The following is a 17,462-nucleotide window of genomic DNA, read 5'->3' on the forward strand; positions in this document are numbered from 1 at the left end:
ACAACAACAACAACAACAACAACAACAGCAACTACAACAATCATCCCAACAACAATAATAACCGCAACAACAACAACAATCAGAAGCAGCTATGCCAAAGGTGTGAAAAGTATCACTTGGGGTTCTACACCAAATTTTGCAACAAGTGTAAAAGAAATGGTCATAGCGCGGCGAAGTGTGAGGTCTACGGACCAGGGGTTAATAGAACGAAAGGAACAAATGGTGTCGGAACGAGTAATGGCGGAGCAAGTAGTGTCGGAGCAAGTTATGCCAATGTAGTTTGTTATAAATGTGGAAAACCGGGCTACATTGTTAGAAATTGCCCGAACCAGGAGAACACGAATGGACAAGGCCGTGGAAGAGTTTTCAATATTAATGCGGCAGAGGCACAGGAAGACCCGGAGCTTGTTACGGGTACGTTTCTTATTGACAATAAATCTGCTTACGTTTTATTTGATTCGGGTGCGGATAGAAGCTATATGAGTAGAGATTTTTGTGCTAAATTAAGTTGTCCATTGACGCCTTTGGATAGTAAATTTTTACTCGAATCAGCAAATGGTAAATTAATTTCAGCAGATAATATATGTCAGAATCGAGAAATTAAACTGGTTAGCGAAACATTTAAGATTGATTTGATACCAGTAGAGTTAGGGAGTTTTGATGTGATAATCAGTATGGACTGGTTGAAAGAAGTGAAAGCGGAGATTGTTTGTTACAAAAATGCAATTCGCATTATACGAGAAAAAGGAAAACCCTTAATGGTGTACGGAGAAAAGGGCAACACGAAGCTACATCTTATTAGTAATTTGAAGGCACAAAAACTAATAAGAAAAGGTTGCTATGCTGTTCTAGCACACGTCGAGAAAGTACAAACTGAAGAAAAGAGTATCAATGATGTTCCCATTGCAAAAGAATTTCCCGATGTATTTTCGAAAGAATTATCGGGATTACCCCCACATCGATCCGTTGAATTTCAAATAGATCTTGTACCAGGAGCTGCACCAATAGCTCGTGCTCCTTACAGACTCGCACCCAGCGAGATGAAAGAACTGCAAAGCCAATTACAAGAACTTTTAGAGCGTGGTTTCATTCGACCAAGCACATCACCGTGGGGAGCTCCTGTTTTGTTTGTCAAGAAGAAAGATGGTACATTCAGGTTGTGTATCGACTACCGAGAGTTGAACAAACTTACCATCAAGAACCGCTACCCACTACCGAGAATCGACGACTTATTTGATCAACTACAAGGCTCGTCTGTTTATTCAAAGATTGACTTACGTTCCGGGTATCATCAAATGCGGGTGAAAGAAGATGATATTCCAAAGACTGCTTTCAGAACACGTTACGGTCATTACGAGTTTATGGTCATGCCGTTTGGTTTAACTAATGCACCAGCTGTGTTCATGGACCTTATGAACCGCGTGTGTGGACCATACCTTGACAAGTTTGTCATTGTTTTCATTGATGACATACTTATTTACTCAAAGAATGACCAAGAACACGGTGAACATTTGAGAAAGGTATTAGAAGTATTGAGGAAGGAAGAATTGTATGCTAAGTTTTCAAAGTGTGCATTTTGGTTGGAAGAAGTTCAATTCTTCGGTCACATAGTGAACAAAGAAGGTATTAAGGTGGATCCGGCAAAGATAGAAACTGTTGAAAAGTGGGAAACCCCTGATTTGCGAAATCGTGTCTATAATTTATCTTATGGAAAATACCGGTTTTAAAGATTGCTACACACTAACGGGCAGTGTACCCGATCGTGTAGTAGTATAGATAATGGTAAAATCCGTGTATCGTTCCAAGGACAGTATATCAGTCAAACTAGAAGTAGCAACTATATTATGATTAACTAAGTTAATTAAAGTAAAAAGTACAAGTTTTATGTTTTGTGGCTGTTTTAACGATTTAGCCAAATCAAAGAAGGTTAAATGTAAAAATAATATTTTTAGTCTTTTGGTTTATAAGATGCAAATAAATGCAAATAAAGCAATAAAGATAGTTTTGAATTAAATCAAAGAGATGAAATGTTCATCTAGATATTTTACCCTCGGTATTGGATGTAAATTAGATATTAAGCCCTGATTGAATAATTATGTGTGTAGTTATCTAATAGGTTTTACTAAGAGTTCTCTCGGATAAACACTCAAATACAATAACAAGCTCAAGGGTTCCCTTTTCACTATAGTTCTTGTATTTGTAATCAAATAACTATAAGCATGCTAATCACCTAAATCGACTCGCCAAGAGTTCTCTTTAGCAAGTACTCAAACTAGAATTACTAAGCGAGGGTTCCCTATAACTTAGACCTTTTCGTTTGTGACTAGTTGATCAACAAGATTAAAGACTTGAATAACAATTGCCTTTGCGTTCGCTCTACACAATTCATTCCTATTTTGTCTAACCGTTTTAATCTAGTTTACCCCCTTGGTCCGGTTTAGCAAACAATCAATCTAAGACAAGTTGATTGTAAATCAATATGATACATTAACAAGAGTTCTCTTTATCAACAACATATCAATTAACTAGATACAAATGGTTCTAACAACAATAAGCATGGTTCTCTATTCAAGCTTCAATCTAACACACATAATACATTCAATCAATAAGATTACATCCAATACCTTGGTTATTAATCTAGACAAACATTAATGAAACTAGCCAATAATCATTGTAACAGACAACAATTCACTCAAATTATAAACTGAAATCATTTCTGAGAACAAGTATATAACCTACAAGAACAAGAGTTCTTGGATGAAGAAGATGTTGATGGATGATGCTTTGATCTTTGGCCTCTTCAAAGAGGTTGGAATTCTCCAAATAGCTCTTCAAAATCGTCCCTGAAACTCTCTGTACGTAACTCTAATGAAACAGTCCCAAAAACTGACATTTTAAGGTGGAGAAATTAGGTAAAAAGCAGAAAGTTCGGTCACACCTACTTTGGGACGGCGTCCTAAAAGGCAGGACGGCGTCCCAGTTTATAGACCAAGACGGCGTCTTCCTTTGTGGGACGGCGTCTCCATATGAAGACCAGGACGGCGTCTTCCTTTGTGGGACGGCGTCCTGGATGTATTTTGGGCACTGTTTCGTTTTATTTTTAATATTAGTTCATTTGGACGAACTTTTATATAACGGAAGCCTTGTTTTATCATTTTAGAGTGCTATCTTGATACTAACTCGTATCGGGATCAACCGATGTCATAAATCATCGAAATTCTTTGCAAACTACTCTTCCGATACAAATTCGCGCATCTTGACATATCCCTTGTAGATCATCTTCATTATCTTCGAATATAGAGCATTTTTAGTGATATTGCGATAGATATATATGATGTAATTGAGCAATATCAAAACACCCCACACTTAAACCTTGCTTGTCCTCAAGCAATTCTTTCGTTACAAAGTAGAACACAATCATAATCACACAATATAGATTACATACATTACATGAATCACTCGGAGCACACGAAACACACACGTAGATATGAAACACAATTCACACTATATGAAACACACGCTTTAAGTAACACACTCACGCTATATACACTATGGAAACACACGCTTTAAGTATATCACACATTTATTGAAATCACACGCACGCTTTATACACAATGGAAACACACACACACATTCTTGGGAGATTAGAGCCAAGTATCCGAAAAATTTGATCCTAGGGAAATCAGGACCTTGATGAAAACGTTTTATAGTTTTGAAAATATCATGCTAGTTTTTAATACTAAACACGTTTTCCGATTTTGTCGGATTTTTGAATTTTGAAAAATGAGTGCGGGTTTCCCGATATTGGTCAAGCCAATCCCTCCCACGGTACCTAACATCGTGAGATGTCGGTAGAAAATAATGTGCTTAGGAGGATACACATTACGTCCGAATATCATTGACAATTATGAGGTAATCATCTAATTCGTTAAGTCAATCATAAAGATTGAAGTTTATCAGGCTTAAAAGCTGATATATTACCTTTCCGGAGGTTATCCACTGGGAATCTGATCAATCACTGACAATTTGTGTATCATGGTGCGCTTCCCATTTGGCTAGCAAATCTCCCTCATTGAGATAAGCTTTGACTACCAGTTTCCCTGTTTGATGTTGAGGCCTGGTAGATTTTCAGTCGATTTTAGCAATGACTTTTCAAGACTTTTCGTCACCCTACAACTGGTCTGGACTACAACTTCTGAAATAAATCAGCAAGTGTGTCGTTCGGGAGACTTGACTCCCTTTAGGATGGAATAGATACATCCTATTGGTCATAAGAGGTGGTCGGACGCAACATTGTCCTTGTTAGGAGAAACAATGAGGATCGTCCTTAAGGTTTTCGATCTGGCGCGAGATCCGGTTTCCGACCACGCTATACAATCACCGCTCTCTCACGGTTTACACTCGTTTTGGTACAAGTGACCTACTCGTTAGCTTACTAAACTAGTAGGATTTTCATTCAAATAATTGAATGATGGAGCAACTTCAAAGACTATTAATAATTTAAAATGCAAAACAACATTTGTTTTCTAAATTTTAAGACCATAATAATGTGTATAAAATGTTTTTCGGGCTTTTAATCGTTTTTAAGGCTGCTTGAAAATTTTAAAAAATTTTTATATAAGCTTATAATCAATTAAATTTATAAAATATCTTTAAAAATTTATATTTATGATGGAAATTCGGTTGTTAAACCTGATCTTAATCCGTCTATAAATTTTAAAATCAGTTTTATAAAATTTAACCTTTTATAAGTTATTTTGCTTTTAACGCCTTATTTTTAGTAAAACGAGTTCCCGATAAATTTCTACTCCCCACCCCACACTTGAGATCATGCAAGGCCCTCATTGCATGAAATCAGAAAAAGGTTTAAATTTAGAGGGCAAAGTGATAGGGTGATTGTAGAAATTTCCAATTTTTAACCTGTAAATCGTGGAACAAGTAGACGGATGCCGCTGAACTTACTGCCAGCATAAGAACATCGTCTAGTCCGCGATTATCATCATACACACATCATAATATCAAATGTCGCTGAACTTAATGCCAGTCTTGGAAGTTCAATCATGCTGCAAAAAAAATAAACAAACCACACAAAGCATATAAAAATAACGGTGTTTATTCAACCACATCCGTTTAATCAAACCACACATTAGTATAATTATTACAAACCATAAATGTATCCAAATACATCACACAAATAAGATAGTCTTAAACAAGGTACAAAATGATCCAATAGGCACGCAGGCCTAGTTATCAAACGGCCAAAAATAATTACCCGAACCATCGCGGTACGGGCGTCCCTGTGGATATTGCTGCTCAAATCTGTTCCGAGCATCCTGCAACGCAGCGGTATTATCATAAATCGGGTGAGGCGGAGGTGGGTTTTGAGGATCCGTGTAATATTGGGGTGTCAGACGTGTCGTCCCATAGTACTGCTCGGGGTTGGAATAAAACAACTCTGAGTTATGGTTATTCCAATCAATACCATAACTCATCCATCCCTGATCGTGCACTTGAGCAATCTGTCGTTGCTCCATTCTTTCCTGACTATCCCGCATTTGTTGGTTGTGCCTCCTTTGTTCATTCGGGCTCAATCGCATGTTGTTAACACTACCAACCAAACTGTCCCAATTCTCTTGGGACGGTTGCCACGGAACCTGCAAATTAACATTAGTTTGGGCCTCCATTTCAGCCTCCTCTTCCTGCTCCTGTTCCTGTTGAACACCACTGCCACTCGCGCCACCTGCACCGGCTGCTGCAAAGGGGACCAAATGCCCATTTCTGTCTTTCATAATGATTTCGGCATTAATATAAAAAACCTTTTTCAAAGGTTTCATTATACTCGGTAATTCCTGTAATCTGTCGAAATCAATGTTAAAGTGTCGGGCAAATCGGGTTATGTAGTGTCCTCCTAAAAGTGGCTTCCGTACCCGCGTCTCGGTAGCAATGGAAAGAAAATAATTACCGATTAACCCAGGAATATCGGTATAGGCCCCCCGCTTGATCTGATCCATAATCCACAAATCTAAGGTTTTCACCTTCTCATTACCCTCTATCCTTGCATTAAAAGTACATGCAATGAGTCGGTGAAGCAGCTTATCATCTCGGGCTGCGATTTCATTGTACCGATGTTTGCTTGATCGAAAATGAGCAGGCGCAATATTTGGCTTACAAATTCTGCGCCAATAAGAAGTGTCATCAAACTGATGTCGGCCAACATAATCCGAAGCCCTCAAATATTCACCTAACTGTGTGTCGGTGAATTCTTCAAAAATACCCAAAATTCTACACACCTGAAAACTGCTTAAACCCCTGTCTTGGCCTCCAAGACGAAACCGTAGAAACTCAGCGGATAAATAATCGGCTACATTGCTAAACCGCATTGTAGAGTAGAATTCTTTAAGAAGCACCGGGTAGATTGGTTCATTGATGCTAAAAAGATGTTCCCAGGCGTGGGCTACTACTCTATTGTATGGAATGGCGAGTAGATTAGTAACATGTCGGCGCATGCCCGCCTCCTCTAATGGCCCCCAAATGAAATACCAAGTAGCATTAATGGGCCTGCGGTTTATTCTTTCAAAGGTTTCGGTGTAGTCATCGTCATTCTGTACCTGATTTAACCAAACCCTAGGATCATTGAGATCCTCCCCTTCTTCTTCTCCCGAAGAAGATGATGAATGAGGTTGTTCTTGTGGTGGTGGTGGTTGTCTTGGTGGAGCTAAACCTGATGGTCTTCCCCTTTTAGGTGCCGGTCCTCCCCTGCTTGTTTGTCCCTGCAAAACATTAAACACAAAACCAAAAGAACATAGAAACCGTTGTGTTAATGTTAGCCAAAATATAACCGAATAGCAGGAGAGATCAATCACTCAATTCCTAGTTCAAAAGTAGTATGATTCATTTTCACAAAAGTGCACGTTCACAAGTTTATACCAGAGTCAACCAAAGTCAACTTGAATTCATTAACACACTTTCAAAAATGAAAATCATAACATCACAATGTAACACAAACATAGGACTTAAAAGATTAAAGTATGTTGTGTCATAGGTCATAGCATTTAACTTTGTATTCTAAACATATTCAACACAAATCATAATACAATTTTTCACAATTTTTAGCTCAAATGACCTTACAACAACATACATTATGGCATTTCATTCTATTAAATTGATTCAACAGGCCCATACATGTGAAAAACAAGCATACATACTTCAAAAGTTCATTACAAATCAATAATATGCTTAGAATTTTGCTATCATTCAAAATTGACCCGGCCAAATTGTCATCAATATCACCAACACAATCATATACTTCACAATAATCATAAACATCAAACATAAACCCAACATCATGAATTGAACATCTCAAATTCGGATTTAAATTTTACAAACCCTAGCATCATGAACAAACCCTAAAGAACATGTAATCTTTGCAAAATAAACACATTAGGGCAATTAAAACAATCTAAGGCATGTTAATCTTCACAATAATCAAGCAAATCAAACACCCCACACTAATCTTTAACCAATTGATATATATAAACATACAATGTAAGTAATTGATAAAGAAAAGTGAAGAAATGTAGAATTCATACCCAGAAGTTCATGATTAGAGGCTTGAAATTGAAGAGGAAATCACGAATTTGATGTAGAAATTTAGGGTTCTTGAGAGTGGTTCGGTTTTTGGGCAGAGAGAAATAGATAGAATGTGTTTTGGGGATAGGAAATAAGAGGCTAAGGTATAAAACGCGTAATTTTTTTCTGGATCAGGGGTGCTAGACGGCGTCTAGAATATGGAGACGGCGTCTTGCTTTTCAAACTGGGACGGCGTCTAGACTATGGAGACGGCGTCTCGATGTGTAAACTGGGACGGCGTCTTGGATATTTGGGACGGCGTCCCGTATAACTAAAACCCACTGATCAGTTTTTCTGAGTCGTTCGCGTTTCGGGGTCATACGGTAATCGTTTTGTACCAAACAAAAATTTATAATACACACAAAACAAACCTAATTACAATGGTGAACCATTTTTTACGAGTCGTTCACCCAACTCGTCCCCGTTTTGATTTAAGCGTTTTTGTTGAAGTTGAGGCTAACCTCATCCTCAATTTCCAGGGGACCATCAACGTAGTGTTTGACCCGGTGGCCATTCACTTTAAAAGTATCGCCTTTCCAGTTCACTATTTCAATTGTACCATAAGGGTACACTCTTTTAACCACATATGGTCCCGTCCATCGGGACTTTAGCTTTCCTGGCGATAACTTAAAACGAGAGTTATAAACAAGGACACGGTCTCCTTCCATGAATTCTTTCGGGTGTTTCAACCGTTTGTCGTGCCATTGTTTCGTCTTTTCCTTGTAAATTAGAGAGTTGTCATAGGCTTCAAGCCTCAACTCGTCTAATTCATTCAATTGGGTCAAACGTAACCGACCCGCTTCTTTGTAATCCAAGTTGCATGCCCTTAATGCCCAATGAGCTTTATGTTCAATCTCCAACGGGAGATGGCATGCTTTTCCGTATACCATACGGAAAGGAGTAGTTCCAATCGGTGTTTTGTAGGCCGTGCGAAATGCCCACAATGCATCATATAACTTGTTGGACCACTCTTTTGGATTAGCACCAACGGTCTTTTCTAGTATGCGTTTTAACGACCTGTTGGTGTTCTCTACTTGCCCACTCGTCTGAGGATGATAGGATGTCGAAATTTTATGGATTACTCCATATCTTTTCAACACCTTTTCCATTTGCTTATTGCAAAAGTGGGTGCCTCGGTCACTTATTAGAGCTTTAGGCGTGCCAAATCTAGAGAAAAGCTCCATCAAAAAATTTACTACTACTCGGCCATCATTTGTTGGTAGAGGCTTTGCCTCCGCCCATTTAGACACATAATCGATGGCGACAAGTATGTAGAGATAAGAGTGAGATTTTGGAAAGGGGCCCATAAAGTCAATTCCCCAAACATCGAACACCTCGCATACTTGGATGCTTTGTTGAGGCATTTCATCCCGTTTGGTTATTTGACCCGCCCGTTGGCACGCGTCACAAGCCTTGCAAACAGCGTAGGCATCTTTGAATATAGTAGGCCAATAGAAACCGGCCTCATAAACTTTCCTCCCCGTAATTTGGGGACCAAAGTGACCACCTGTGGGACCACGGTGACAGTCAAGTAGAATTTCGGTGCATTCCTTCCCTGAAACACACCTGCGAATAATTCCATCCGCACATCGCCTGAATAAATAAGGGTCTTCCCAAAAATAATACTTTAGGTCACTAAAGAATTTCTTCCTTTTCTGATGTGACCAACCTGTTTCTAGGTACCCTCCAACAATGTAATTGGCGAAGTCAACAAACCACGGATCCTCCACCTTCTCTACTCTCATTAGGAATTCTCCGGGAAAATCATCTTTAATACTCGATTCATGGAGTACTTCCAGATTGGGATTTTCGAGTCTAGAAAGATGGTCCGCTGCAAGATTTTCTGCACCTTTCTTGTCCTTAATCTCGATATCAAATTCTTGCAAAAGCAAGACCCACCTTAACAATCGAGGTTTTGCATCCGGCTTAGAGAAAAGATATTTTAATGCCGAATGATCAGTGAAGACAACAGTCTTTGATAGGACAAGATAAGATCGGAATTTGTCAAAGGAAAAGACGATCGCAAGGAGCTCTTTTTCTGTTGTTGTATAATTTAATTGGGCTCCTTGTAAAGTCTTGCTCGCATAATAAATGGGTTGAAAACGTTTCTCAACCCGTTGGCCCAAGACTGAACCAACCGCAAAATCCGATGCATCGCACATTAGCTCGAATGGTAAAGACCAATTTGGAGCTATAATTATTGGTGCGTTAACAAGTTTTTCCTTTAAAATTTTGAATGCCTTAGTGCATTCACTTGTGAAAACAAAGGGTGCATCTTTTTCAAGAAGTTTATTTAATGGCGTTGCGATTTTTGAAAAATCCTTAACAAACCGCCGGTAGAACCCGGCATGCCCAAGAAAACTTCTCACACCCTTTACGTTTGAAGGAGGTGGAAGGTTGGCAATGACATCAACCTTTGCTGGATCCACCTGAATACCAACACTTGAGATTTTGTGCCCTAAGACAATGCCCTCTTTAACCATAAAGTGGCATTTCTCCCAATTCAGCACTAAGTTCGACTTCTCACACCTGTTTAGCATTTTCTCCAAATTTAGAAGGCATGAATCAAAAGTGTCACCGAAGACTGAAAAGTCGTCCATGAACACTTCCATGCAATCCTCAATCATATCGTGGAAAATGGCCATCATACACCTTTGGAATGTTGCAGGAGCATTACATAGACCAAAGGGCATTCGGCGATATGAGAAGGTGCCATAGGGACACGTGAAGGTAGTCTTTTCTTGATCTTCTGGGGAGATGGGAATTTGAAAGTACCCCGAAAAACCATCTAGGAAACAATAAAAGCTATTTCCTGCAAGTCTCTCTAACATTTGATCAATAAATGGTAGAGGAAAATGGTCTTTTCTTGTGGCTTCGTTTAACTTTCGATAATCTATACAAACCCGCCACCCCGTAACAGTTCGTGTTGTGATAAGCTCGTCCTTATCATTGGTGGTAACAGTTATACCACCCTTTTTAGGAACACAATGAATCGGGCTTATCCACGGACTGTCTGAAATCGGGTAGATTAGACCCGCATCTAGCAATTTAATGATTTCCTTCTTTACAACGTCTTGCATATGAGGATTTAGTCTCCTTTGACGTTGCACCACTGGTTTGGAATTCTCTTCCATTAAGATCTTGTGCGTGCAATAAGAAGGACTAATTCCTTTTATATCATGGATTTTCCATGCAATGGCCGGTTTGTGGGCCTGTAACAAGGAAACAAGACGTTCTTTCTCATTTTGAGAGAGAAGTGAGGAAATAATTACCGGAAGTTTTGAATCTTCCTGAAGGAAAGCGTACTCAAGATGATCAGGGAGCGGTTTAAGCTCCAAAATGGGAGGTTCCTCAATTGAGGATCGACTCCGGTACTCGCTATCCTTACTCAGGGTTTCTATTTCCTCTTCAGTTGGTTCACACTCATTGGCCATCAAAAATGTGGCCATTACATCCATTTCTTCTTCGGTGAATTCATCATCTCCATTTGCCAAATCGTATACACCTGTTTCATCCGATTCGGGAGATTCCTGCAAGAACTCATAATGCGAATCTATGCCTTGCATAAAATAACAAGTATCATCCGAAGATTCGGGATATTTCAATGACTTGTCAATTGCAAAAGTCGCACTAGCTTCACCAATTCTAAGGGTCAACTGCTGGTCATAAACATCAATGACACATCGAGCAGTATTTAAAAATGGCCTACCCAAAATAATTGGTATTCTCTCATCAACTTCCATGTCTAAAACCACAAAGTCAGCCGGGAAAATCAGATTCCCGGTCTTAACTAACAAATTCTCTATTATTCCTCGAGGGAATTTTATAGAGCGATCGGCTAGTTGAATAGCCATTCGTGTGGTTTTGAGTTCTCCAGGGTTTAATTTAAGGTAAATTGAATAGGGCATTAAATTGATACTAGCCCCCAAATCGGCTAATGCCCTCATGCAATCAAGGTCACCCATTAGACATGGAATAGTAAAACTACCCGGATCTTGAAGCTTTTCAGGAAGTGTGTTAGACACCAGCGCGGAACATCTAGCATTTAAAGTGACTGATGAAACGCTTTCCATCTTCTTTCGGTTAGTAAGTAAGTCTTTTAGGAACTTAGCATACTTTGGCATTCCTGAGATAACATCAATAAAAGGCATGTTTATGTTTATCTGTTTAAACATATCTAGAAATTTTAGCCTTTCGGCTTCCAGCCTTTCTTGTTGTTGTTTTCTTGGGAATGGGAGCGGTGGTTGATATGGTTTCTCTACGGGTTTTTCCAGTACTTCCTTTTCAACCACTTATTCCGGCTCCTTAACCGGTTCATCGTTTTGGTTCAACGGAACGCTAAAATCAGAATTTTCGGGCATTTGTGGAGCATCATACGCCAAACCACTCCGTGTGGTGATAACATTGGCGTGCTCATTTCTGGGGTTCTTGCTGGTATCGCCCGGTAAACTACCGGGTTTTCTCTCACTCAGTAAATTGGCTAAACCACTCATTTGTTTTTCCAAATTTTGGATTGATGCTTGTTGGTTACGAAACTGATGTTCGTTTTTCTCGTTGGTTTGATTAATGTTGGTGACAAGCTGAGTTTGTGATGCTATTAACTTTTCCAACATATTCTCTAAATTTGACTTTTTCTCCTCCTGTTGGGGTTTTTGATAATAACCCGGAGTTTGTTGTTGGAACCCACTACTTGACCCTTGTTGAAAATTAGAATTTTGACCTTGAGGGTTGTAGGGGTTGTTAAAGTTACGGTTAAATTGGGCTCTACCCTGAAACTGGTTATTATTTCTTTGGCTTACAAAAGCCACTTCTTCTTTTTGAGCCATGGTTAACCCGGCATCACAATCTTTACCTAAGTGTAGACCACCACAGTATTCACAACCTACTTTCATACTGTGGATTTCTTTGGTGATTTTGTCCATGTTTCGGACAACACCGTCAATTTTTACACCTAGGGAGCTGAAATCATCATAAGCACCGGCGCTTTGGACTTGAGCATTTCAAGTAATTGGGCGTTCTTGATGCCACTCATGAGAATAATCGGCTAATTTCTCGATTATCTCATAAGCCTCTTGCTCGGTTTTGTCCATAATTGAACCTCCGGATGCTTGATCAATGGAAATTCGGGTTGCAACTTCGCAACCCTTATAGAAGATTTGAACCTGTTGAAAGGTATCCAAACCATGGTTTGGACAACCTCTAAGCATTTTGGAAAATCTATTCCATGCTTCGTACAAGGTTTCCATAGGCTTTTGACAGAACTGGGTAATCTCCTGTTGGAGTCTCGCTGACTTAGATGCTGGAAAATATTTCTTAAGAAATTTTTCCATCATACTATCCCATGTTCTTATCGTAGCCTCGGCTAATGAATCTAACCAACTTCTTGCTTCCCCGTGGAGTGTCCACGGGAAAAGTCTTAGAAATATATCCTGGTCAGTTTCTGGTTTTAATTTGAAAAGAAGACATATCTCTTCAAAGAGACGAATATGTTCGTTTGCGTCTTCATTAGGACCGCCACTAAATTGACACCTATTATTAATCATTTGAAGAATAGGTCCTTTAATTTCAAAATTTACCTCACCCGTGAGTGGAGTAATAGCACTACCTTGTCCGGTTCGCGTCGCTTTCATCCTGTCTGCCATTGATTGTCTTGGTACCAACGGTCTTTCTCCTTCCATTTCAAAATTTGGTGGTTGAACTGGTTTACCAAAGTCTGAATATCTAGGCTTGGTGGTACTTGATTCTGAATCAAAAGTTTCCTGCTTTGATGAAGATTCAAAAATATCAAGCACTTCTTTTGGAATTCTACCAAGCTTTCTATCCGGTTTTGTCAATGGTGTAAATAATGGAGATTCTGAACTTCGGGTATGTGGCATATGCAACCTATAATCTGCCAATCACACAACTAACAAAAACTATCACACATACCGATTCTACAAAATTAAAAATCAAAGACTATTAATAATTTAAAATAATTAAGAAACTACTTAATCACAAATTAGTTAATAATCCTATTTTGACACAAAACTGTCCCCGGCAGCGGCGCCAAAAACTTGATTTGCGAAATCGTGTCTATAATTTATCTTATGGAAAATACCGGTTTTAAAGATTGCTACACACTAACGGGCAGTGTACCCGATCGTGTAGTAGTATAGATAATGGTAAAATCCGTGTATCGTTCCAAGGACAGTATATCAGTCAAACTAGAAGTAGCAACTATATTATGATTAACTAAGTTAATTAAAGTAAAAAGTACAAGTTTTATGTTTTGTGGCTGTTTTAACGATTTAGCCAAATCAAAGAAGGTTAAATGTAAAAATAATATTTTTAGTCTTTTGGTTTATAAGATGCAAATAAATGCAAATAAAGCAATAAAGATAGTTTTGAATTAAATCAAAGAGATGAAATGTTCATCTAGATATTTTACCCTCGGTATTGGATGTAAATTAGATATTAAGCCCTGATTGAATAATTATGTGTGTAGTTATCTAATAGGTTTTACTAAGAGTTCTCTCGGATAAACACTCAAATACAATAACAAGCTCAAGGGTTCCCTTTTCACTATAGTTCTTGTATTTGTAATCAAATAACTATAAGCATGCTAATCACCTAAATCGACTCGCCAAGAGTTCTCTTTAGCAAGTACTCAAACTAGAATTACTAAGCGAGGGTTCCCTATAACTTAGACCTTTTCGTTTGTGACTAGTTGATCAACAAGATTAAAGACTTGAATAACAATTGCCTTTGCGTTCGCTCTACACAATTCATTCCTATTTTGTCTAACTGTTTTAATCTAGTTTACCCCCTTGGTCCGGTTTAGCAAACAATCAATCTAAGACAAGTTGATTGTAAATCAATATGATACATTAACAAGAGTTCTCTTTATCAACAACATATCAATTAACTAGATACAAATGGTTCTAACAACAATAAGCATGGTTCTCTATTCAAGCTTCAATCTAACACACATAATACATTCAATCAATAAGATTACATCCAATACCTTGGTTATTAATCTAGACAAACATTAATGAAACTAGCCAATAATCATTGTAACAGACAACAATTCACTCAAATTATAAACTGAAATCATTTCTGAGAACAAGTATATAACCTACAAGAACAAGAGTTCTTGGATGAAGAAGATGTTGATGGATGATGCTTTGATCTTTGGCCTCTTCAAAGAGGTTGGAATTCTCCAAATAGCTCTTCAAAATCGTCCCTGAAACTCTCTGTACGTAACTCTAATGAAACAGTCCCAAAAACTGACATTTTAAGGTGGAGAAATTAGGTAAAAAGCAGAAAGTTCGGTCACACCTACTTTGGGACGGCGTCCTAAAAGGCAGGACGGCGTCCCAGTTTATAGACCAAGACGGCGTCTTCCTTTGTGGGACGGCGTCTCCATATGAAGACCAGGACGGCGTCTTCCTTTGTGGGACGGCGTCCTGGATGTATTTTGGGCACTGTTTCGTTTTATTTTTAATATTAGTTCATTTGGACGAACTTTTATATAACGGAAGCCTTGTTTTATCATTTTAGAGTGCTATCTTGATACTAACTCGTATCGGGATCAACCGATGTCATAAATCATCGAAATTCTTTGCAAACTACTCTTCCGATACAAATTCGCGCATCTTGACATATCCCTTGTAGATCATCTTCATTATCTTCGAATATAGAGCATTTTTAGTGATATTGCGATAGATATATATGATGTAATTGAGCAATATCAACCCCGAAAACTCCGAAACACATACGCCAGTTTTTAGGACTAGCTGGTTACTACAGAAGGTTCATCCAAGATTTTTCCTGAATAGCAAAACCCTTGACTGCATTAACGCATAAAGGGAATAAATTTGAATGGAATGATGAACAAGAGAAAGCGTTTCAGTTATTGAAGAAAAAGCTAACTACGGCACCTATATTGTCATTGCCTGAAGGGAATGATGATTTTGTGATTTATTGTGACACATCAAAGCAAGGTCTCGGTTGTGTATTAATGCAACGAACGAAGGTGATTGCTTATGCGTCTAGACAATTGAAGATTCACGAACAAAATTATACGACGCATGATTTGGAATTAGGCGCGGTTGTTTTTGCATTAAAGACTTGGAGGCACTACTTATATGGGGTCAAAAGTATTATATATACCGACCACAAAAGTCTTCAACACATATTTAATCAGAAACAACTGAATATGAGGCAGCGTAGGTGGATTGAATTATTGAATGATTACGACTTTGAGATTCGTTACCACCCGGGGAAGGCAAATGTGGTAGCCGATGCCTTGAGCAGGAAGGACAGAGAACCCATTCGAGTAAAATCTATGAATATAATGATTCATAATAACATTACTACTCAAATAAAGGAGGCGCAACAAGGAGTTTTAAAAGAGGGAAATTTAAAGGATGAAATACCCAAAGGATCGGAGAAGCATCTTAATATTCGGGAAGACGGAACCCGGTATAGGGCTGAAAGGATTTGGGTACCAAAATTTGGAGATATGAGAGAAATGGTACTTAGAGAAGCTCATAAAACCAGATACTCAATACATCCTGGAACGGGGAAGATGTACAAGGATCTCAAGAAACATTTTTGGTGGCCGGGTATGAAAGCCGATGTTGCTAAATACGTAGGAGAATGTTTGACGTGTTCTAAGGTCAAAGCTGAGCATCAGAAACCATCAGGTCTACTTCAAAAACCCGAAATCCCAGAATGGAAATGGGAAAACATTACCATGGATTTCATCACTAAATTGCCAAGGACTGCAAGTGGTTTTGATACTATTTGGGTAATAGTTGATCGTCTCACCAAATCAGCACACTTCCTGCCAATAAGAGAAGATGACAAGATGGAGAAGTTAGCACGACTGTATTTGAAGGAAGTCGTCTCCAGACATGGAATACCAATCTCTATTATCTCTGATAGGGATGGCAGATTTATTTCAAGATTCTGGCAGACATTACAGCAAGCATTAGAAACTCGTCTAGACATGAGTACTGCCTATCATCCACAAACTGATGGGCAGAGCGAAAGGACGATACAAACGCTTGAAGACATGCTACGAGCATGTGTTATTGATTTCGGAAATAGTTGGGATCGACATGTACCGTTAGCAGAATTTTCCTACAACAACAGCTACCATTCAAGCATTGAGATGGCGCCGTTTGAAGCACTTTATGGTAGAAAGTGCAGGTCTCCGATTTGTTGGAGTGAAGTGGGGGATAGACAGATTACGGGTCCAGAGATTATACAAGAAACTACCGAGAAGATGATCCAAATTCAACAACGGTTGAAAACCGCCCAAAGTCGACAAAAGAGCTACGCTGACATTAAAAGAAAAGATATAGAATTTGAAATTGGAGAGATGGTCATGCTTAAAGTTGCACCTTGGAAAGGCGTTGTTCGATTTGGTAAACGAGGGAAATTAAATCCAAGGTATATTGGACCATTCAAGATTATTGATCGTGTCGGACCAGTAGCTTACCGACTTGAGTTACCTCAACAACTCGCGGCTGTACATAACACTTTCCATGTCTCGAATTTGAAGAAATGTTTTGCTAAAGAAGATCTCACTATTCCGTTAGATGAAATCCAAATCAACGAAAAACTTCAATTCATCGAAGAACCCGTCGAAATAATGGATCGTGAGGTTAAAAGACTTAAGCAAAACAAGATACCAATTGTTAAGGTTCGATGGAATGCTCGTAGAGGACCCGAGTTCACCTGGGAGCGTGAAGATCAGATGAAGAAGAAATACCCGCATCTATTTCCAGAAGATTCGTCAACACCTTCAACAGCTTAAAATTTCGGGACGAAATTTATTTAACGGG

This window comes from Rutidosis leptorrhynchoides, chromosome 3 (assembly GCF_046630445.1).
Source record: "Rutidosis leptorrhynchoides isolate AG116_Rl617_1_P2 chromosome 3, CSIRO_AGI_Rlap_v1, whole genome shotgun sequence".
In the NCBI taxonomy this organism is placed as follows: Eukaryota; Viridiplantae; Streptophyta; class Magnoliopsida; order Asterales; family Asteraceae; genus Rutidosis; species Rutidosis leptorrhynchoides.